The sequence below is a fragment of the Odontesthes bonariensis genome, chromosome 5 (genome assembly GCF_027942865.1).
Source record: "Odontesthes bonariensis isolate fOdoBon6 chromosome 5, fOdoBon6.hap1, whole genome shotgun sequence".
In the NCBI taxonomy this organism is placed as follows: domain Eukaryota; kingdom Metazoa; phylum Chordata; class Actinopteri; order Atheriniformes; family Atherinopsidae; genus Odontesthes; species Odontesthes bonariensis.
Window position 1 is genome coordinate 11607237 of NC_134510.1, and position 24014 is coordinate 11631250.

General features: G+C 45.7%; 11 non-coding genes across 11 annotated transcripts; 4 read left to right on the plus strand and 7 right to left on the minus strand.

The window, feature by feature from the left end:
* Positions 1-97: 97 nt before the first annotated feature.
* On the minus strand, positions 98-169 carry trnad-guc (transfer RNA aspartic acid (anticodon GUC)). Its single transcript has one exon. It is a non-coding gene; the product is annotated as a tRNA-Asp (tRNA).
* A 2046-nt stretch (positions 170-2215) lies between these two features.
* On the plus strand, positions 2216-2298 carry trnal-aag (transfer RNA leucine (anticodon AAG)). The gene has a single exon. It is a non-coding gene; the product is annotated as a tRNA-Leu (tRNA).
* Positions 2299-2791: 493 nt separating this feature from the next.
* trnad-guc (transfer RNA aspartic acid (anticodon GUC)) lies at positions 2792-2863 on the minus strand. Its single transcript has one exon. It is a non-coding gene; the product is annotated as a tRNA-Asp (tRNA).
* A 250-nt stretch (positions 2864-3113) lies between these two features.
* trnal-aag (transfer RNA leucine (anticodon AAG)) lies at positions 3114-3196 on the plus strand. Its single transcript has one exon. It is a non-coding gene; the product is annotated as a tRNA-Leu (tRNA).
* Positions 3197-4011: 815 nt separating this feature from the next.
* trnal-aag (transfer RNA leucine (anticodon AAG)) lies at positions 4012-4094 on the plus strand. Its single transcript has one exon. It is a non-coding gene; the product is annotated as a tRNA-Leu (tRNA).
* A 493-nt stretch (positions 4095-4587) lies between these two features.
* Positions 4588-4659, minus strand: trnad-guc (transfer RNA aspartic acid (anticodon GUC)). The gene has a single exon. It is a non-coding gene; the product is annotated as a tRNA-Asp (tRNA).
* A 3520-nt stretch (positions 4660-8179) lies between these two features.
* trnad-guc (transfer RNA aspartic acid (anticodon GUC)) lies at positions 8180-8251 on the minus strand. Its single transcript has one exon. It is a non-coding gene; the product is annotated as a tRNA-Asp (tRNA).
* A 2622-nt stretch (positions 8252-10873) lies between these two features.
* On the minus strand, positions 10874-10945 carry trnad-guc (transfer RNA aspartic acid (anticodon GUC)). The gene has a single exon. It is a non-coding gene; the product is annotated as a tRNA-Asp (tRNA).
* A 2944-nt stretch (positions 10946-13889) lies between these two features.
* On the plus strand, positions 13890-13972 carry trnal-aag (transfer RNA leucine (anticodon AAG)). Its single transcript has one exon. It is a non-coding gene; the product is annotated as a tRNA-Leu (tRNA).
* A 2025-nt stretch (positions 13973-15997) lies between these two features.
* On the minus strand, positions 15998-16080 carry trnal-aag (transfer RNA leucine (anticodon AAG)). Its single transcript has one exon. It is a non-coding gene; the product is annotated as a tRNA-Leu (tRNA).
* An 816-nt stretch (positions 16081-16896) lies between these two features.
* trnal-aag (transfer RNA leucine (anticodon AAG)) lies at positions 16897-16979 on the minus strand. Its single transcript has one exon. It is a non-coding gene; the product is annotated as a tRNA-Leu (tRNA).
* Positions 16980-24014: the final 7035 nt, after the last annotated feature.

Genomic DNA, 24014 nt, shown 5'->3' on the forward strand with positions numbered 1-24014 from the left:
GCTATTTGAAGGGGGCTATTGACATTTAGGCCGAAGATGGGTGAGAGTATCAAAGCAATCATCACTTGGTGGCAGGCAGCTGATAAAAGACCTAGCTCTCCCCGTCGGGGAATCGAACCCCGATCTTCCGCGTGACAGGCGGAGATACTGTCCATTATACTAACGAGGAATTTCTGTGTGACTGACACAGTCGTCAGATGAAAAGACAACTATCGCCAGGAAGTGAAATAAGATTTTCGTGTCCCGTTTCAAGGTGCAGGAAAATTGCTATCACAGGCCCATCACTCAGAAGGAGAGTCTTCCATGAAGCTGCATGCCTCGTCAATATTCCCCTTCAACACGAAGACAATGCAGACCCACATATTCGCTGGAATGATGCCTGGGCCCGCAGACAGTGTCGTCAAATATTCCTTTTAGTAGTCAGGATGGCCGAGCGGTCTGAGGCGCTGCGTTCAGGTCGCAGTCTCCCCTGGAGGCGTGGGTTCAAATCCCACTTCTGACATTGCAGATTTCTCCTGGAGAAAACTTTTCACTGGCAAGGCAACCCAAGTTTACTCCTTGCTTAGCAATACCATGTCGTATTGCTATTCTGACACTGCATCATCTAGTTTAAAGATTATTGTGGCCGCTTTACCTCCGAAGAGTTCTTGCTTCCAAATGCTATGCCTACTATTTGTTTGCATCAGGAGCCCTGTTAAACAACAGCCAAGACACTTGTTGCATGAGAATCTTCTGACCACAGCTCAACAAGCTGTGTTGTCACAACCTTCTACAGTGCTTTGGGCAGGACAGAATCATTAGCAAAAGGCGCATTGTTGATTATAAGGTCTTGGTTTGCACTTAACACCATAGTAAACGGGAAAGGGCTTTTGACCGAAGAAACCTGGCATCATGTTGGGCTATTTGAAGGGGGCTATTGACATTTAGGCCGAAGATGGGTGAGAGTATCAAAGCAATCATCACTTGGTGGCAGGCAGCTGATAAAAGACCTAGCTCTCCCCGTCGGGAAATCGAACCCCAATCTTCCGCGTGACAGGCGGAGATACTGTCCATTATACTAACGAGGAATTTCTGTGTGACTGACACAGTCGTCAGATGAAAAGACAACTATCGCCAAGGAGTGAAATAAGATTTTCGTGTCCCGTTTCAAGGTGCAGGAAAATTGCTATCACAGTCCCATCACTCAGAAGGAGAGTCTTCCATGAAGCTGCATGCCTCGTCAATATTCCCCTTCAACACGAAGACAATGCAGACCCACATATTCGCTGGAATGATGCCTGGGCCCGCAGACAGTGTCGTCAAATATTCCTTTTAGTAGTCAGGATGGCCGAGCGGTCTGAGGCGCTGCGTTCAGGTCGCAGTCTCCCCTGGAGGCGTGGGTTCAAATCCCACTTCTGACATTGCAGATTTCTCCTGGAGAAAACTTTTCACTGGCAAGGCAACCCAAGTTTACTCCTTGCTTAGCAATAACATGTCGTATTGCTATTCTGCCACTGCATCATCTAGTTTAAAGATTATTGTGGCCGCTTTACCTCCGAAGAGTTCTTGCTTCCAAATGCTATGCCTACTATTTGTTTGCCTCAGGAGACCTGTTAAACAACAGCCAAGACACTTGTTGCATGAGAATCTTCTGACCACAGCTCAACAAGCTGTGTTGTCACAACCTTCCACAGTGCTTTGGGCAGGACAGAATCATTAGCAAAAGGAACATTGTTGATTATAAGGTCTTGGTTTGCACTTAACACCATAGTAAACGGGAAAGGGCTTTTGACCGAAGCAACCTGGCCTCATGTTGGGCTATTTGAAGGGGGCTATTGACATTTAGGCCGAAGATGGGTGAGAGTATCAAAATAATCATCACTTGGTGGCAGGCAGCTGATAAAAGACCGAGCTCTCCCCGTCGGGGAATCGAACCCCGATGTTCCGCGTGACAGGCGGAGATACTGTCCATTATACTAACGAGGAATTTCTGTGTGACTGACACAGTCGTCAGATGAAAAGACAACTATCGGCAAGGAGTGAAATAAGATTTTCGTGTCCCGTTTCAAGGTGCAGGAAAATTGCTATCACAGTCCCATCACTCAGAAGGAGAGTCTTCCATGAAGCTGCATGCCTCGTCAATATTCCCCTTCAACACGAACACAACGCAGACCCACATATTCGCTGGAATGATGCCTGGGCCCGCAGACAGTGTCGTCAAATATTCCTTTTAGTAGTCAGGATGGCCGAGCGGTCTAAGGCGCTGCGTTAAGGTCGCAGTCTCCCCTGGAGGCGTGGGTTCAAATCCCACTTCTGACATTGCAGATTTGTCCTAGAGAAAAATTTTTACTGGCAAGGCAACCCAAGTTTACTCCTTGCTTAGCAATACCATGTTGTATTGCTATTCTGCCACTGCATCATCTAGTTTAAAGATTATTGTGGCCGCTTAACCTCCGAAGAGTTCTTGCTTCCAAATGCTATGCCTACTATTTGTTTGCCTCAGGAGCCCTGTTAAACAACAGCCAAGACACTTGTTGCATGAGAATCTTCTGACAACAGCTCAACAAGCTGTGTTGTCACAACCTTCTACAGTGCTTTGGGCAGGACAGAATCATTAGCAAAAGGAACATTGTTGATTATAAGGTCTTGGTTTGCACTTAACACCATAGTAAACGTGAAAGGGCTTTTGACCGAAGAAACCTGGCATCATGTTGGGCTATTTGAAGGGGGCTATTGACATTTAGGCCGAAGATGGGTGAGAGTATCAAAGCAATCATCACTTGGTGGCAGGCAGCTGATAAAAGACCTAGTTCTCCCCGTCGGGGAATCGAACCCCGATCTTCCGCGTGACAGGCGGAGATACTGTCCATTATACTAACGAGGAATTTCTGTGTGACTGACACAGTCGTCAGATGAAAAGACAACTATCGGCAAGGAGTGAAATAAGATTTTCGTGTCCCGTTTCAAGGTGCAGGAAAATTGCTATCACAGTCCCATCACTCAGAAGGAGAGTCTTCCATGAAGCTGCATGCCTCGTCAATATTCCCCTTCAACACGAAGACAATGCAGACCCACATATTCGCTGGAATGATGCCTGGGCCCGCCGACAGTGTCGTCAAATATTCCTTTTAGTAGTCAGGATGGCCGAGCGTTCTAAGGCGCTGCGTTAAGGTCGCAGTCTCCCCTGGAGGCGTGGGTTCAAATCCCACTTCTGACATTGCAGATTTCTCCTAGAGAAAAATTTTAACTGGCAAGTTAACCCAAGTTTACTCCTTGCTTAGCAATACCATGTTGTATTGCTATTCTGCCACTGCATCATCTAGTTTAAAGATTATTGTGGCCGCTTTACCTCCGAAGAGTTATTGCTTCCAAATGCTATGCCTACTATTTGTTTGCCTCAGGAGCCCTGTTAAACAACAGCCAAGACACTTGTTGCATGAGAATCTTCTGACCACAGCTCAACAAGCTGTGTTGTCACAACCTTCTACAGTGCTTTGGGCAGGACAGAATCATTAGCAAAAGGAACATTGTTGATTATAAGGTCTTGGTTTGCACTTAACACCATAGTAAACGTGAAAGGGCTTTTGACCGAAGAAACCTGGCATCATGTTGGGCTATTTGAAGGGGGCTATTGACATTTAGGCCGAAGATGGGTGAGAGTATCAAAACAATCATCACTTGGTGGCAGGCAGCTGATAAAAGACCGAGCTCTCCCCGTCGGGGAATCGAACCCCGATCTTCCGCGTGACAGGCGGAGATAGTGTCCATTATACTAACGAGGAATTTCTGTGTGACTGACACAGTCGTCAGATGAAAAGACAACTATCGCAAAGGAGTGAAATAAGATTTTGGTGTTCCGTTTCAAGGTGCAGGAAAATTGCTATCACAGTCCCATCACTCAGAAGGAGAGTCTTCCATGAAGCTGCATGCCTCGTCAATATTCCCCTTCAACACGAAGACAATGCAGACCCACATATTCGCTGGAATGATGCCTGGGCCCGCCGACAGTGTCGTCAAATATTCCTTTTAGTAGTCAGGATGGCCGAGCGTTCTAAGGCGCTGCGTTAAGGTCGCAGTCTCCCCTGGAGGCGTGGGTTCAAATCCCACTTCTGACATTGCAGATTTCTCCTAGAGAAAAATTTTAACTGGCAAGTTAACCCAAGTTTACTCCTTGCTTAGCAATACCATGTTGTATTGCTATTCTGCCACTGCATCATCTAGTTTAAAGATTATTGTGGCCGCTTTACCTCCGAAGAGTTATTGCTTCCAAATGCTATGCCTACTATTTGTTTGCCTCAGGAGCCCTGTTAAACAACAGCCAAGACACTTGTTGCATGAGAATCTTCTGACCACAGCTCAACAAGCTGTGTTGTCACAACCTTCTACAGTGCTTTGGGCAGGACAGAATCATTAGCAAAAGGAACATTGTTGATTATAAGGTCTTGGTTTGCACTTAACACCATAGTAAACGTGAAAGGGCTTTTGACCGAAGAAACCTGGCATCATGTTGGGCTATTTGAAGGGGGCTATTGACATTTAGGCCGAAGATGGGTGAGAGTATCAAAGCAATCATCACTTGGTGGCAGGCAGCTGATAAAAGACCTAGTTCTCCCCGTCGGGGAATCGAACCCCGATCTTCCGCGTGACAGGCGGAGATACTGTCCATTATACTAACGAGGAATTTCTGTGTGACTGACACAGTCTTCAGATGAAAAGACAACTATCGCCAAGGAGTGAAATAAGATTTTGGTGTTCCGTTTCAAGGTGCAGGAAAATTGCTATCACAGTCCCATCACTCAGAAGGAGAGTCTTCCATGAAGCTGCATGCCTCGTCAATATTCCCCTTCAACACGAAGACAACGCAGACCCACATATTTGCTGGAATGATGCTTGGGCCCGCAGACAGTGTCGTCAAATATTCCTTTTAGTAGTCAGGATGGCCGAGCGGTCTGAGGCGCTGCGTTCAGGTCGCAGTCTCCCCTGGAGGCGTGGGTTCAAATCCCACTTCTGACATTGCAGATTTCTCCTGGAGAAAACTTTTCACTGGCAAGGCAACCCAAGTTTACTCCTTGCTTAGCAATACCATGTCGTATTGCTATTCTGCCACTGCATCATCTAGTTTAAAGATTATTGTGGCCGCTTTACCTCCGAAGAGTTCTTGCTTCCAAATGCTATGCCTACTATTTGTTTGCATCAGGAGCCCTGTTAAACAACAGCCAAGACACTTGTTGCATGAGAATCTTCTGACCACAGCTCAACAAGCTGTGTTGTCACAACCTTCTACAGTGCTTTGGGCAGGACAGAATCATTAGCAAAAGGCACATTGTTGATTATAAGGTCTTGGTTTGCACTTAACACCATAGTAAACGGGAAAGGGCTTTTGACCGAAGAAACCTGGCATCATGTTAGGCTATTTGAAGGGGGCTATTGACATTTAGGCCGAAGATGGGTGAGAGTATCAAAGCAATCATCACTTGGTGGCAGGCAGCTGATAAAAGACCTAGCTCTCCCCGTCGGGGAATCGAACCCCGATCTTCCGCGTGACAGGCGGAGATACTGTCGATTATACTAACGAGGAATATCTGTGTGACTGACACAGTCGTCAGATGAAAAGACAACTATCGCCAGGAAGTGAAATAAGATTTTCGTGTCCCGTTTCAAGGTGCAGGAAAATTGCTATCACAGTCCCATCACTCAGAAGGAGAGTCTTCCATGAAGCTGCATGCCTCGTCAATATTCCCCTTCAACACGAAGACAATGCAGACCCACATATTCGCTGGAATGATGCCTGGGCCCGCAGACAGTGTCGTCAAATATTCCTTTTAGTAGTCAGGATGGCCGAGCGGTCTGAGGCGCTGCGTTCAGGTCGCAGTCTCCCCTGGAGGCGTGGGTTCAAATCCCACTTCTGACATTGCAGATTTCTCCTGGAGAAAACTTTTCACTGGCAAGGCAACCCAAGTTTACTCCTTGCTTAGCAATACCATGTCGTATTGCTATTCTGCCACTGCATCATCTAGTTTAAAGATTATTGTGGCCTCTTTACCTCCGAAGAGTTCTTGCTTCCAAATGCTATGCCTACTATTTGTTTGCATCAGGAGCCCTGTTAAACAACAGCCAAGACACTTGTTGCATGAGAATCTTCTGACCACAGCTCAACAAGCTGTGTTGTCACAACCTTCTACAGTGCTTTGGGCAGGACAGAATCATTAGCAAAAGGCGCATTGTTGATTATAAGGTCTTGGTTTGCACTTAACACCATAGTAAACGGGAAAGGGCTTTTGACCGAAGAAACCTGGCATCATGTTGGGCTATTTGAAGGGGGCTATTGACATTTAGGCCGAAGATGGGTGAGAGTATCAAAACAATCATCACTTGGTGGCAGGCAGCTGATAAAAGACCGAGCTCTCCCCGTCGGGGAATCGAACCCCGATCTTCCGCGTGACAGGCGGAGATAGTGTCCATTATACTAACGAGGAATTTCTGTGTGACTGACACAGTCGTCAGATGAAAAGACAACTATCGCAAAGGAGTGAAATAAGATTTTGGTGTTCCGTTTCAAGGTGCAGGAAAATTGCTATCACAGTCCCATCACTCAGAAGGAGAGTCTTCCATGAAGCTGCATGCCTCGTCAATATTCCCCTTCAACACGAAGACAATGCAGACCCACATATTCGCTGGAATGATGCCTGGGCCCGCAGACAGTGTCGTCAAATATTCCTTTTAGTAGTCAGGATGGCCGAGCGGTCTGAGGCGCTGCGTTCAGGTCGCAGTCTCCCCTGGAGGCGTGGGTTCAAATCCCACTTCTGACATTGCAGATTTCTCCTGGAGAAAACTTTTCACTGGCAAGGCAACCCAAGTTTACTCCTTGCTTAGCAATACCATGTCGTATTGCTATTCTGCCACTGCATCATCTAGTTTAAAGATTATTGTGGCCGCTTTACCTCCGAAGAGTTCTTGCTTCCAAATGCTATGCCTACTATTTGTTTGCATCAGGAGCCCTGTTAAACAACAGCCAAGACACTTGTTGCATGAGAATCTTCTGACCACAGCTCAACAAGCTGTGTTGTCACAACCTTCTACAGTGCTTTGGGCAGGACAGAATCATTAGCAAAAGGCGCATTGTTGATTATAAGGTCTTGGTTTGCACTTAACACCATAGTAAACGGGAAAGGGCTTTTGACCGAAGAAACCTGGCATCATGTTGGGCTATTTGAAGGGGGCTATTGACATTTAGGCCGAAGATGGGTGAGAGTATCAAAGCAATCATCACTTGGTGGCAGGCAGCTGATAAAAGACCTAGCTCTCCCCGTCGGGAAATCGAACCCCAATCTTCCGCGTGACAGGCGGAGATACTGTCCATTATACTAACGAGGAATTTCTGTGTGACTGACACAGTCGTCAGATGAAAAGACAACTATCGCCAAGGAGTGAAATAAGATTTTCGTGTCCCGTTTCAAGGTGCAGGAAAATTGCTATCACAGTCCCATCACTCAGAAGGAGAGTCTTCCATGAAGCTGCATGCCTCGTCAATATTCCCCTTCAACACGAAGACAACGCAGACCCACATATTCGCTGGAATGATGCCTGGGCCCGCCGACAGTGTCGTCAAATATTCCTTTTAGTAGTCAGGATGGCCGAGCGGTCTTAGGTGCTGAGTTAAGGTCGCAGTCTCCCCTGGAGGCGTGGGTTCAAATCCCACTTCTGACATTGCAGAGTTCTCCTAGAGAAAACTTTTCACTGGCAAGGCAACCCAAGTTTACTCCTTGCTTAGCAATACCATGTCGTATTGCTATTCTGCCACTGCATCATCTAGTTTAAAGATTATTGTGGCCGCTTTACCTCCGAAGAGTTCTTGCTTCCAAATGCTATGCCTACTATTTGTTTGCATCAGGAGCCCTGTTAAACAACAGCCAAGACACTTGTTGCATGAGAATCTTCTGACCACAGCTCAACAAGCTGTGTTGTCACAACCTTCTACAGTGCTTTGGGCAGGACAGAATCATTAGCAAAAGGCACATTGTTGATTATAAGGTCTTGGTTTGCACTTAACACCATAGTAAACGGGAAAGGGCTTTTGACCGAAGAAACCTGGCATCATGTTAGGCTATTTGAAGGGGGCTATTGACATTTAGGCCGAAGATGGGTGAGAGTATCAAAGCAATCATCACTTGGTGGCAGGCAGCTGATAAAAGACCTAGCTCTCCCCGTCGGGGAATCGAACCCCGATCTTCCGCGTGACAGGCGGAGATACTGTCCATTATACTAACGAGGAATTTCTGTGTGACTGACACAGTCGTCAGATGAAAAGACAACTATCGCCAGGAAGTGAAATAAGATTTTCGTGTCCCGTTTCAAGGTGCAGGAAAATTGCTATCACAGTCCCATCACTCAGAAGGAGAGTCTTCCATGAAGCTTTATGCCTCGTCAATATTCCCCTTCAACACGAAGACAACGCAGACCCACATATTCGCTGGAATGATGCCTGGGCCCGCCGACAGTGTCGTCAAATATTCCTTTTAGTAGTCAGGATGGCCGAGCGGTCTAAGGAGCTGCGTTCAGGTCGCAGTCTCCCCTGGAGGCGTGGGTTCAAATCCCACTTCTGACATTGCAGAGTTCTCCTAGAGAAAACTTTTCACTGGCAAGGCAACCCAAGTTTACTCCTTGCTTAGCAATACCATGTCGTATTGCTATTCTGCCACTGCATCATCTAGTTTAAAGATTATTGTGGCCGCTTTACCTCCGAAGAGTTCTTGCTTCCAAATCCTATGCCTACTATTTGTTTGCATCAGGAGCCCTGTTAAACAACAGCCAAGACACTTGTTGCATGAGAATCTTCTGACCACAGCTCAACAAGCTGTGTTGTCACAACCTTCTACAGTGCTTTGGGCAGGACAGAATCATTAGCAAAAGGCACATTGTTGATTATAAGGTCTTGGTTTGCACTTAACACCATAGTAAACGGGAAAGGGCTTTTGACCGAAGAAACCTGGCATCATGTTAGGCTATTTGAAGGGGGCTATTGACATTTAGGCCGAAGATGGGTGAGAGTATCAAAATAATCATCACTTGGTGGCAGGCAGCTGATAAAAGACCGAGCTCTCCCCGTCGGGGAATCGAACCCCGATGTTCCGCGTGACAGGCGGAGATACTGTCCATTATACTAACGAGGAATTTCTGTGTGACTGACACAGTCGTCAGATGAAAAGACAACTATCGGCAAGGAGTGAAATAAGATTTTCGTGTCCCGTTTCAAGGTGCAGGAAAATTGCTATCACAGTCCCATCACTCAGAAGGAGAGTCTTCCATGAAGCTGCATGCCTCGTCAATATTCCCCTTCAACACGAACACAACGCAGACCCACATATTCGCTGGAATGATGCCTGGGCCCGCAGACAGTGTCGTCAAATATTCCTTTTAGTAGTCAGGATGGCCGAGCGGTCTAAGGCGCTGCCTTAAGGTCGCAGTCTCCCCTGGAGGCGTGGGTTCAAATCCCACTTCTGACATTGCAGATTTCTCCTAGAGAAAAATTTTCACTGGCAAGGCAACCCAAGTTTACTCCTTGCTTAGCAATACCATGTCGTATTGCTATTCTGCCACTGCATCATCTAGTTTAAAGATTATTGTGGCCTCTTTACCTCCGAAGAGTTCTTGCTTCCAAATGCTATGCCTACTATTTGTTTGCATCAGGAGCCCTGTTAAACAACAGCCAAGACACTTGTTGCATGAGAATCTTCTGACCACAGCTCAACAAGCTGTGTTGTCACAACCTTCTACAGTGCTTTGGGCAGGACAGAATCATTAGCAAAAGGCGCATTGTTGATTATAAGGTCTTGGTTTGCACTTAACACCATAGTTAACGGGAAAGGGCTTTTGACCGAAGAAACCTGGCATCATGTTGGGCTATTTGAAGGGGGCTATTGACATTTAGGCCGAAGATGGGTGAGAGTATCAAAGCAATCATCACTTGGTGGCAGGCAGCTGATAAAAGACCTAGCTCTCCCCGTCGGGAAATCGAACCCCAATCTTCCGCGTGACAGGCGGAGATACTGTCCATTATACTAACGAGGAATTTCTGTGTGACTGACACAGTCGTCAGATGAAAAGACAACTATCGCCAAGGAGTGAAATAAGATTTTCGTGTCCCGTTTCAAGGTGCAGGAAAATTGCTATCACAGTCCCATCACTCAGAAGGAGAGTCTTCCATGAAGCTGCATGCCTCGTCAATATTCCCCTTCAACACGAAGACAACGCAGACCCACATATTCGCTGGAATGATGCCTGGGCCCGCCGACAGTGTCGTCAAATATTCCTTTTAGTAGTCAGGATGGCCGAGCGGTCTAAGGAGCTGTGTTCAGGTCGCAGTCTCCCCTGGAGGCGTGGGTTCAAATCCCACTTCTGACATTGCAGAGTTCTCCTAGAGAAAACTTTTCACTGGCAAGGCAACCCAAGTTTACTCCTTGCTTAGCAATACCATGTCGTATTGCTATTCTGCCACTGCATCATCTAGTTTAAAGATTATTGTGGCCGCTTTACCTCCGAAGAGTTCTTGCTTCCAAATGCTATGCCTACTATTTGTTTGCATCAGGAGCCCTGTTAAACAACAGCCAAGACACTTGTTGCATGAGAATCTTCTGACCACAGCTCAACAAGCTGTGTTGTCACAACCTTCTACAGTGCTTTGGGCAGGACAGAATCATTAGCAAAAGGCACATTGTTGATTATAAGGTCTTGGTTTGCACTTAACACCATAGTAAACGGGAAAGGGCTTTTGACCGAAGAAACCTGGCATCATGTTAGGCTATTTGAAGGGGGCTATTGACATTTAGGCCGAAGATGGGTGAGAGTATCAAAGCAATCATCACTTGGTGGCAGGCAGCTGATAAAAGACCTAGCTCTCCCCGTCGGGGAATCGAACCCCGATCTTCCGCGTGACAGGCGGAGATACTGTCCATTATACTAACGAGGAATTTCTGTGTGACTGACACAGTCGTCAGATGAAAAGACAACTATCGCCAGGAAGTGAAATAAGATTTTCGTGTCCCGTTTCAAGGTGCAGGAAAATTGCTATCACAGTCCCATCACTCAGAAGGAGAGTCTTCCATGAAGCTTTATGCCTCGTCAATATTCCCCTTCAACACGAAGACAACGCAGACCCACATATTCGCTGGAATGATGCCTGGGCCCGCCGACAGTGTCGTCAAATATTCCTTTTAGTAGTCAGGATGGCCGAGCGGTCTAAGGAGCTGCGTTCAGGTCGCAGTCTCCCCTGGAGGCGTGGGTTCAAATCCCACTTCTGACATTGCAGAGTTCTCCTAGAGAAAACTTTTCACTGGCAAGGCAACCCAAGTTTACTCCTTGCTTAGCAATACCATGTCGTATTGCTATTCTGCCACTGCATCATCTAGTTTAAAGATTATTGTGGCCGCTTTACCTCCGAAGAGTTCTTGCTTCCAAATGCTATGCCTACTATTTGTTTGCATCAGGAGCCCTGTTAAACAACAGCCAAGACACTTGTTGCATGAGAATCTTCTGACCACAGCTCAACAAGCTGTGTTGTCACAACCTTCTACAGTGCTTTGGGCAGGACAGAATCATTAGCAAAAGGCACATTGTTGATTATAAGGTCTTGGTTTGCACTTAACACCATAGTAAACGGGAAAGGGCTTTTGACCGAAGAAACCTGGCATCATGTTAGGCTATTTGAAGGGGGCTATTGACATTTAGGCCGAAGATGGGTGAGAGTATCAAAATAATCATCACTTGGTGGCAGGCAGCTGATAAAAGACCGAGCTCTCCCCGTCGGGGAATCGAACCCCGATGTTCCGCGTGACAGGCGGAGATACTGTCCATTATACTAACGAGGAATTTCTGTGTGACTGACACAGTCGTCAGATGAAAAGACAACTATCGGCAAGGAGTGAAATAAGATTTTCGTGTCCCGTTTCAAGGTGCAGGAAAATTGCTATCACAGTCCCATCACTCAGAAGGAGAGTCTTCCATGAAGCTGCATGCCTCGTCAATATTCCCCTTCAACACGAACACAACGCAGACCCACATATTCGCTGGAATGATGCCTGGGCCCCCAGACAGTGTCGTCAAATATTCCTTTTAGTAGTCAGGATGGCCGAGCGGTCTAAGGCGCTGCCTTAAGGTCGCAGTCTCCCCTGGAGGCGTGGGTTCAAATCCCACTTCTGACATTGCAGATTTCTCCTAGAGAAAAATTTTCACTGGCAAGGCAACCCAAGTTTACTCCTTGCTTAGCAATACCATGTCGTATTGCTATTCTGCCACTGCATCATCTAGTTTAAAGATTATTGTGGCCTCTTTACCTCCGAAGAGTTCTTGCTTCCAAATGCTATGCCTACTATTTGTTTGCATCAGGAGCCCTGTTAAACAACAGCCAAGACACTTGTTGCATGAGAATCTTCTGACCACAGCTCAACAAGCTGTGTTGTCACAACCTTCTACAGTGCTTTGGGCAGGACAGAATCATTAGCAAAAGGCACATTGTTGATTATAAGGTCTTGGTTTGCACTTAACACCATAGTAAACGGGAAAGGGCTTTTGACCGAAGAAACCTGGCATCATGTTAGGCTATTTGAAGGGGGCTATTGACATTTAGGCCGAAGATGGGTGAGAGTATCAAAATAATCATCACTTGGTGGCAGGCAGCTGATAAAAGACCGAGCTCTCCCCGTCGGGGAATCGAACCCTGATCTTCCGCGTGACAGGCGGAGATACTGTCCATTATACTAACGAGGAATTTCTGTGTGACTGACACAGTCGTCAGATGAAAAGACAACTATCGGCAAGGAGTGAAATAAGATTTTCTTGTCCCGTTTCAAGGTGCAGGAAAATTGCTATCACAGTCCCATCACTCAGAAGGAGAGTCTTCCATGAAGCTGCATGCCTCGTCAATATTCCCCTTCAACACGAAGACAACGCAGACCCACATATTCGCTGGAATGATGCCTGGTTCCGCAGACAGTGTCGTCAAATATTCCTTTTAGTTGTCAGGATGGCCGAGCGGTCTAAGGCGCTGCGTTCAGGTCACAGTCTCCCCTGGTGGCGTGGGTTCAAATCCCACTTCTGACATTGCAGATTTTTCCTAGAGAAAACTTTTCACTGGCAAGGCAACCCAAGTTTACTCCTTGCTTAGCAATACCATGTCGTATTGCTATTCTGCCACTGCATCATCTAGTTTAAAGATTATTGTGGCCGCTTTACCTCCGAAGAGTTCTTGCTTCCAAATGCTATGCCTACTATTTGTTTGCATCAGGAGCCCTGTTAAACAACAGCCAAGACACTTGTTGCATGAGAATCTTCTGACCACAGCTCAACAAGCTGTGTTGTCACAACCTTCTACAGTGCTTTGGGCAGGACAGAATCATTAGCAAAAGGCACATTGTTGATTATAAGGTCTTGGTTTGCACTTAACACCATAGTAAACGGGAAAGGGCTTTTGACCGAAGCAACCTGGCATCATGTTAGGCTATTAGAAGGGGGCTATTGACATTTAGGCCGAAGATGGGTGAGAGTATCAAAACAATCATCACTTGGTGGCAGGCAGCTGATAAAAGACCTAGCTCTCCCCGTCGGGGAATCGAACCCCGATCTTCGGCGTGATAGGCGGAGATGCTGTCCATTATACTAACGAGGAATTTCTGTGTGACTGACACAGTCGTCAGATGAAAAGACAACTATCGGCAAGGAGTGAAATAAGATTTTCGTGTCCCGTTTCAAGGTGCAGGAAAATTGCTATCACAGTCCCATCACTCAGAAGGAGAGTCTTCCATGAAGCTGCATGCCTCGTCAATATTCCCCTTCAACACGAAGACAACGCAGACCCACATATTCGCTGGAATGATGCCTGGGCCCGCCGACAGTGTCGTCAAATATTCCTTTTAGTAGTCAGGATGGCCGAGCGGTCTAAGGCGCTGCGTTAAGGTTGCAGTCTCCCCTGGAGGCGTGGGTTCAAATCCCACTTCTGACATTGCAGAGTTCTCCTAGAGGACCATTTTCACTGGCAAGGCAACTCAAGTTTACTCCTTGCTTAGCAATACCATGTCGTATTGCTATTCTGCCACTGCATCATCTAGTTTAAAGATTATTTTGGCCGCTTTACCTCCGAAGAGTTCTTGCTTCCAAATGCTATGCCTACTATTTGTTTGCATCAGGAGCCCTGTTAAACAACAGCCAAGACACTTGTTGCATGAGAATCTTCTGACCACAGCTCAACAAGCTGTGTTGTCACAACCTTCTACAGTGCTTTGGGCAGGACAGAATCATTAGCAAAAGGAACATTGTTGATTATAAGGTCTTGGTTTGCACTTAACACCATAGTAAACGGGAAAGGGCTTTTGACCGAAGCAACCTGGCATCATGTTAGGCTATTTGAAGGGGGCTATTGACATTTAGGCCGAAGATGGGTGAGAGTATCAAAACAATCATCACTTGGTGGCAGGCAGCTGATAAAAGACCTAGCTCTCCCCGTCGGGGAATCGAACCCCGATCTTCGGCGTGATAGGCGGAGATACTGTCCATTATACTAACGAGGAATTTCTGTGTGACTGACACAGTCGTCAGATGAAAAGACAACTATCGCCACACTGTAAAAAGGCCAACTTTTATTTTTTGGCCTAAATAACTATTTAAAGTAGTAACAACGTTAAAATATGGGTTATTAACATTCAACACAAAAACTTCAGTCAGTCCAGCAAATCAAGCAATTTGTTGGTGTCAATACAGTTAAGTAAGTTAGTACTACTTGTATCTTTGAATAGCGATTCAGAACAAGCAGTAAAAGTTCAGATAACGCTTGTTTCTTTGTTGGAAATTGCGGGAAAGCCAACTTTTGGAGTTGAGGCTCGTCACTCGCAGTCTGCTACTCTCCTGTCTGGCTATGTCCCACAAGAGCTTGGAGTTCACTCCATTTAGGTAAGTTTGAACTTAATTTACATGTAAGTTAAAATAATGTCTGACTTTTTAAATGGTTATATTGTGTTAGAAATCTATAAATAAGATAAGAAGCATTATCATTGACAACAGTAAACGTTAAACATGAATAACTTAAATCGTGAACTTTGGCAGCTAGCTGATGCTAGCGACTAGCTAGTAACGCTAAAATAGTGTCAGAATTTATATTCAGGGTTATATTGTGTGACAAATCAATGGATACGATTAGCTTTAGCAACAGTAAGCATTAAATACTTGTACAAATAGTTGAATTAGCGAACGCTTGCAGCTAGCTGATGCTAGTGCCTAGCTTGTGCTAGTGATGCTTGAAGACTCGCTGGAGGAGGAAAGACTGGCTCTGGTTGAGGAATATATGAAGAGGAATAAGAATGTTGAACTCCTAAAGCAAAAGATGGCGCTAACTTTCTCTCTGAGGCGCATGGCGATTATTGAGCTAGAGCCTATGGTGTCAGAGGTTCAGGGCCGGTGGCCTGCTCTGTTTTGTGAGGGAGAGGTAAGAAGCTGAGCAAAGAATATATCATAAATTGTTTCTTTTCAAAGCTAACCAAAAGCTTGGTCTTTTATCAGCTGCCTGCCACCAAGTGATGATTGTTTTGATACTCTCACCCATCTTCGGCCTAAATGTCAATAGCCCCCTTCAAATAGCCTAACATGATGCCAGGTTTCTTCGGTCAAAAGCCCTTTCCCGTTTACTATGGTGTTAAGTGCAAACCAAGACCTTATAATCAACAATGTGCCTTTTGCTAATGATTCTGTCCTGCCCAAAGCACTGTAGAAGGTTGTGACAACACAGCTTGTTGAGCTGTGGTCAGAAGATTCTCATGCAACAAGTGTCTTGGCTGTTGTTTAACAGGGCTCCTGATGCAAACAAATAGTAGGCATAGCATTTGGAAGCAAGAACTCTTCGGAGGTAAAGCGGCCACAATAATCTTTAAACTAGATGATGCAGTGGCAGAATAGCAATAAGACATGGTATTGCTAAGCAAGGAGTAAACTTGAGTTGCCTTGCCAGTGAAAATGGTCCTCTAGGAGAACTCTGCAATGTCAGAAGTGGGATTTGAACCCACGCCTCCAGGGGAGACTGCGACCTTAACGCAGCACCTTAGACCGCTCAGCCATCCTGACTACTAAAAGGAATATTTGACGACACTGTCGGCGGGCCCAGGCATCATTCCAGCAAATATGTGGGTCTGCGTTGTGTTCGTGTTGAAGGGGAATATTGACGAGGCATGCAGCTTCATGGAAGACTCTCCTTCTGAGTGATGGGACTGTGATAGCAATTTTCCTGCACCTTGAAACGGGACAAGAAAATCTTATTTCACTCCTTGGCGATAGTTGTCTTTTCATCTGACGACTGTGTCAGTCACACAGAAATTCCTTGTTAGTATAATGGATAGTATCTTCGCCTGTCACGCGGAAGATCGGGGTTCGATTCCCAGACGGGGAGAAAATGGGCTTTTATCAGCTGCCTGCCACCAAGTGATGATTGTTTTGATACTCTCACCCATCTTCGGCCTAAATGTCAATAGCCCCCTTCAAATAGCCTAACATGAGGCCAGGTTTCTTCGGTCAAAAGCCCTGTCCCGTTTACTATGGTGTTAAGTGCAAACCAAGACCTTATAATCAACAATGTTCCTTTTGCTAATGATTCTGTCCTGCCCAAAGCACTGTAGAAGGTTGTGACAACACAGCTTGTTGAGCTGTGGTCAGAAGATTCTCATGCAACAAGTGTCTTGGCTGTTGTTTAACAGGTCTCCTGAGGCAAACAAATAGTAGGCATAGCATTTGGAAGCAAGAACTCTTCGGAAGGTAAAGCGGCCACAATAATCTTTAAACTAGATGATGCAGTGGCAGAATAGCAATACGACATGGTATTGCTAAGCAAGGAGTAAACTTGGGTTGCCTAGCCAGTGAAAATTTTTCTCTAGGAGAAATCTGCAATGTCAGAAGTGGGATTTGAACCCACGCCTCCAGGGGAGACTGCGACCTTAACGCAGCGCCTTAGACCGCTCGGCCATCCTGACTAATAAAAGGAATATTTGACGACACTGTCGTCGGGCCCAGGCATCATTCCAGCGAATATGTGGGTCTGCGTTGTGTTCGTGTTGAAGGGGAATATTGACGTGGCATGCAGCTTCATGGAAGACTCTCCTTCTGAGTGATGGGACTGTGATAGCAATTTTCCTGCACCTTGAAACGGGACACGAAAATCTTATTTCACTCCTTGGCGATAGTTGTCTTTTCATCTGACGACTGTGTCAGTCACTGCATGAAAAGAGGGATTTGTGGATGTATGTGGCCCCTTACATGTCCGCATACGTTAAGCCCCTGCATTTGCGGTGGTAAAAGTGAAAACTTGGCCCAAGTTGTCGCAAATTGACCTGGCAACTGCTCCCCCATGCCCCCCTCCCCTCCCCTACTTAGGAGAGCCTTTAATATGTAAATGCCAGTGATCAGGTCAGGAGCTGCCACAGTCATTTTCAAGTGGGGTGGGGTGAGGTGAGGTGGGGGGTGGGCAGGCCTGTTTCTACACGTTCATCACTATCACCTCCAACTCCAGCCAAGTTTGTTGCTGTGTTGTCTTGAAAAAGAAGAGGTGCACGCTGTCTGCTGGTGACAGGTGATGCATATCTGTTTTTTTTCTCCCAAACACCTCTTTTGTAATACCGCTTTTTGTGGGCAAAATTCAAGGATTCAAGGATTCAAAGGTTTATTGTCATATGTGCAGTTAGAAACGTGTTTCCCTGAACAATGAAATTCTTTTCTTTGTTGCCCGCACTGGATGTCCAAATGTATAATAATAAAGATAAGATAAAGATAAAATAAGCATGCAGCAGCAATATTCTAAAAGGTTTCTTAAATAAAATAGAAATATAGAAATAAAAATATAGAAATCTGGCCTGTATACATAATGTGCAGTAGTGCGCTCAGTGTTTTATTGTGTATGGCTTAATTCGGTGTCACAATGGTCACAATATCGCCGAGGTCTTTTCTTTGTCCTTGCAGAGTCCATTTTTGTGTCAAAACAGTGCAAATTGCCAGCTGTGGTCAGACAACATTAACTAGCAAAAGGACGGGAGGTTGTCTCGCGAGTATTCCGTGTAATGACGTATACGCATATGATTGGTGGAGCTTAACGGCTCGCATAAGCTCTCGTTCAATCACGTATGAGAAACATTGTGTCGTGCAGTGTAAACAAAAAGTTTAAAGAGCAGATCTGGCGGCAGAAAGGCAGACAGAAAGGCAGACAGAGTCCCGTGCTGTGAAAACTGCCCTGGTTTGCGGAATACAATGGCTGGAAGACGACTTGCTTTCAACTCCTCAGCAACTCTCTGCGGGTCTACAGGTTTGTGTGTTTTTTTCTACTTGCACATGACCATTTGATTGTTTAATTTTAGTCTTGTTGACACTGTACAGCACTTGGGACAGTTCTCGCTGATTTTAAATGTGCTGTCTATTAAACTTACTTACTCACTTGCTTACAGGCAGATAAAATGAAAGTCCTGTTGAATGCTATGACCGGGATGTCTCGTATGGTGGCCAGCACTGTGGATACGGTCGTGGAGAGGGTGCTGGAGGGAATCGACCAGAGATTCGCTAGGTTGGAGGCAAGATGGCCGTCGAGAACGGACTGAAGTTACATTCCAGAGAAGTTGAAGAGCGCACCCCCAAGAGAAGGCGGATACAGAATCCGAAAATCGCGGTAAGAGTAGGTTATTGACTGTGGCTTTAGGCTAAACTCAACTTAATTGTGTCCATCACGTGAAAACCAGTGTGAGTTGCTTTATTTAAAAAAATGAATTTCGTGTTTTCAATTTATAGGAAGCAGCTCGCCGCCTGCATAACTCACCGTGGCATTATAATCCAGGTCAAGGGTAAGAATAAGTGAATGTTCTCCCAATATCTAGTTGAGTTGGACCCGATGTTAAGTTACGTCAATGCAGTTTTTTTTTATTAACCATAGGCCTATTGTTTTTACAGGCTACTGTCACCTCACAATATGGATGTAACGAGTCGCTTGAAGGAGGCGGTGTCAAACAGTCTGAACTTCAGAGAGGCAGACGGGGACACTATCGAGGGTGAGCGGCGCTGACTTTTACCACGGCTCTGGCACTGATACTTTTAAGCACTGGTCATTTTATTCATTCCTCTTGTTGTTTTTTTTAGCAGCGCGACGGACCTGTGTGCTGTGCTACAGGCGCGTCTTGAAGCCAACCCGAAATACTCACAGTCTCACCACAGAAGAGTGAAAGAGAGTAAGAACATATACGCTGTCAATATGACTTTCGTTACTTTATAGACAAGTTGTCAATATGCTGTGCATGGATAGACTATGTTTTGATTATTTATTGGTTATTCCAACAGCTCCCAGAAGCCAGTGAAGTGTATGGACCCACAGGCAAAATGGGGCCTAAAGGCGCATGAGGAAATCTGAACTGAGTTCATTGAGTCCACAGACAAAATGGACGAACCAGAGTTTAATGAGTCCACAGCTGGTTAATTTCAAGACGCCTTCGCACGTCTCCGTGCAAGACACTGAGATACACTGAAAAACAAGCTCTTAAATAGTTTTACCCAAATAAGGTAGATTTGATATGGGACCGTACAGTCAGACCATATCTTTTGGCTTTACGCCTGGACCAGTGGCCTCGAATCTTCTTTAAAAGTAAGGGACTTTCTCTCCCCAAGAGAGAGTTTTTCGATTTGACCACAGGCTCTCCCGGGAAATGCATTTTCTGTAACTGAGACGGACCTGATGACAGAAATAAAGATTTCTTTTGTTCGACTACGTCCGTTTCAGCAGCTTTCTTCATCACTCATTTTTTACACCGGTTTTTGAAGACGACCTCTCTCAGAATTTACTACATTTGGCGTCACAAACACAGAAGTCTTTGCTCCAGCATCTGGGTTCCGCCTGTCCTCAGTGGGGCTGCTGTCGTCGTGAGGCCGGCTAAGAAATAATAGGTGAGTTTGTCATCTTCTCATGGGGGCCGCTTAGCTGCACTGTGGACTGGGGGAAAACTGTTTTGCAGAAAGGGCATGCTTTTAGGGCCTGTCCGGGGTGGAGAGGTCGCCTACGGTTATCAGTGAGTGGGGAAGAATCTGTCTAAATTGTTGAGGTTGTTGTAAGTACTGAAGTTGATGAAGTGAAGTTTAACAGGCCGGAGAGAGGCTGTTAGTGAATATGTCACAAGGATTTTGAGGGACCTAAAATAGGCCCACCCTGCGTCGCCGCAATGGGATAAGCCGGTTCTAGTCGTTCGGTGGGATATGTAACTCAATAATCGTTGTTTTCGGCCAGTGGAGTTTGTTTATGGATTAAACTGCTTCGGTAAACGAGTTTTAAGTGATACAGAGTCCAGGGGGTCACTGTGGTGGGGAATCGCGGACGCGCGCTCTCCACTGCAGGCCTTCTGAGTCACAGTGCTTTTGTTGGTTTCGTCAATAATGCATCATAACATGTGCAGTGTCAAAACGTCAGTCAGGATGTACATTTGCTGAGAGGAAACCGCAGACGCTCTTTTTGGTCTTGGAGCCAATATATGGTTTCGGTAAATTGATTAATGCGCGTTATCGCTGGGCGCGCTGAGTTGTGAAACGGGTGTCGTTGAAAGACACGTCAAGCGCTAAGAAGAAGTTGTTGTTATTTACAGGTCGGGTGACCTGACTGTGGCATTAAGTGATCTGGAACTTTTGTCGGTAAAATGAGTTCGGGCGTGGCCCAGTGCACGCTACAATTATTAAAAATTTAAACAGCTGTCAACGTAGGGTGCGCGCACAGAGGAAAGGGGAGAGAAGAGGTGCCTTAAGGTTTTGTGTGTTGTCTGACAATGGAGTCTACATGTGTTGCGTGTGTGTCCTGTTTACATGTTATATGTTCGGCAGTGTGAGACGCTTAACTGTTGTTTGTCTGGGAAAGGGGGGACCCGCTAACCTGCACATAAAGTGCCGGGCGGCGGTGTTTGCATTCATGACAGATGAACATACACATGATTCCTGAAAATAACATGGGTGTATGAGTGATGGAGACAGGACAATAACTGTCAAGTTATGAGTTTTTGTGGCGAATTTCGGCCGGCGCCTGGTTCGCTTTGAGATGCGCCACAAGAAACAGTGTGTCTGATAAGATCTGTCCATCTAATGAGACGATCAGTGTGTACGAATTCAGATGTGTTTGATGAACCCATGCATGTTCCAAGCATGATACATACATTTTCTCATAAGCACATTTATGTTAAAAGAATGAGCAGCGTGTAAGGTAAAGAAAAAGAAAGTGTGGGGGAACGGTGAATGTGTGTGAGCTTGGGGCGGCCTGTGGAGGCGCGTGCACGGCAAGGCAAGAGAGGAGGAAAAAAGGAGGGGGTGCTGAGGAAGTCGGTTACACGCAGAGTGGAGTTTAGCAAAAAAAAAAAAAAAAAGCGCTGGGGTATAGATCCCAACATATATTGAAAGACATTCAGTTTTAGTTAATTAACTGTAATCAATACCAACGGAGAAAATTAAGAGATGCACAAGCTTAATATCCGAGTAAAGCACATAATTTCAACGAGCTAGATTCTTAGAATACACAGAATAGATAGAAATGGTGGGATTTAATTTTGTTTTCCATGAAGTGAATCTTAACATGTACTCTGGTGCACGGAATTAAGTGTTAAAATGGTGTTCTTGTTTTTTCTGTACCGCATCGAATGTACATGAGAGCCGAAGGAGGGCCAACACCCAAAACTCAAGACCCTCCATATAAGGCGATAAAGGACCAACTGGATTCGTGCCATCCCGATTCAGACCCGTCTTCTATAAAAGGCCAGTGTGATTATCCATAAAGTTCTGTTAACATACACACACACACCCACACACCCACAACACCCACACACACACACACACACATCACAAGACACACCCACAACACCCACACACACACACACCCACAACACCCACACACACACACACACACACATCACAAGACACACCCACAACACCCACACACACACATCACAAGACACACCCACAACACCCACACACACACACACACACCCACAAGACACACCCACGACACCCACACACACACACACACACACATCACAAGACACACCCACAACACCCACACACACACACACACACACACCCACAAGACACACCCACAACACCCACACACACACACACACACACCCACAAGACACACCCACAACACCCACACACACACACACATCACAAGACACACCCACAACACCCACACACACACACACACACACACACTCACAAGACACATACACACACACACACATACACAAACACACATACTCGTACTCCAAACACTCCCACAACATAAAGACATACACCGGACTTATACACACACACACATTCCGGTAGTAGACACTTAATGAGAAAAACACAAGAACGGGGACATTGATATCAGATATCCGTACTATTCCATACACACATAGATAAATTGTATAAATAAAAAGGATAACTTGGTGACAGATTGGGCGTCATATAAAATGATCTAGTCTTTGTCTTTTTATACCTTCAGTTGGTCTGCCGTATTTACACGTTGCTTTGTACTTCTTTTGCATATTATTTGGTTTGAGTTCACAGACGTATCAGAGATATAGGTTTGCATTGTGTATTAATTGAGATATAGTGATTTTTGTAGCAAATCTTTTTCATAATGCCAAAAAAGATTTCCAAAGTTTTACAGGGGACTACCCCAGTCGAGTTAGTTCAGAGGAGTAATCCTCTGGTTAAAGATATTGATAAAGTTTCAAAGAAATGGAGCAAGCGTTGGCCAGAAATAAACCAACCCTGGCCAGGGGAGGGGACTCTTAACCCGGGAGTGATTGGGACAATGCAAGTGCTGGTGTCCTCATATAAGGCCAAACAGAAGAAAGGAAAGAAGGGGAAGAAGCGTACAGAGAAAAGGGACATGGAACTTGGAATCCTACAGCTGTTTCTGAAAGAAGGACAGAAACGTCTGAAGGCGGATTTCGATAAACAGAAGACCTTCAAAGAAACCATTGACAAGAATGCAGCAACAACAGATAAACTGAGGATGGAGACTGACAAACCTTTCTCACACACATCACCAATACAATCTCCCCCACCGTACGAGATGGACATTCAGTACGTGGACATCTATCCTCAACTCCCAGTGATCAACCAAGAGGGCCGGTATCATATCGAAGATGATCAAGAACGGGTAATAGAAACAGGGAAGGCACAAACAACCATCACAATGTACCCCACGCCCAGGAGCAAGAAGGAAAAAACACCAAAGGACAGGAAAACAGGATCCCAGAAGACAGCGGATGGAAGAAACAGTGATCAGAGTGACACAGAGGAAGAGGTAGGAGGATACGACCCAAAGATCAAAAAGATATTGGAAAGAGCTGAAACGAAGGGATCAACACGTTCAAAGAAGCCACTCACAGTGGACCTGGACACCAGTGAACCTGAGTCTGGAGACAGTGACGACAGCTCGGACGAACGGGGTTCGCCCTACACCTTGTGGTCACCTGAAGGTCGAGAGATCCGCCGAGATTTGATAACAATCGGGTCAGAAATAAAACAATGTCGTGCGGACCTGAGCCAAGCTAACAGTCTGGAAAATCAACAACGTCTGGAAGAAAAACTTCATACATTAAAGATAACAGAAAAAGAACTGAAAAAACAAAAGACCTTCCTCAAAGACCCTAAAAGATATTACTTACGTTCAAAAGGCTCAAAGAAAATGGCCCCAGTGTTGGCCCGGGGACAAAATCTGGAGTATAAACCTTGGCAGACAACCGATATGACAAGCATACTTGAGAAACTGCCCATCCTTCAGGATGGCGCGCATCCATGGATCTCAAAACTAGAAGAAACTTTGGTGGGGACACAAGCGGCCCTTGGGGACATAAAGAGACTTCTGGCAAATCTCCTTGGAGTCCCAGCCATGGAAGAAATCTTTGAAAAAGCAGGTTTGCGCAGATGTGCTATTAGCACAATAAATGATGCTGATCTGTTTGCAGCAAGTCGAGGACGAATTTGGAGAGCTCTGAGAGAAACGTTCCCTACTAATG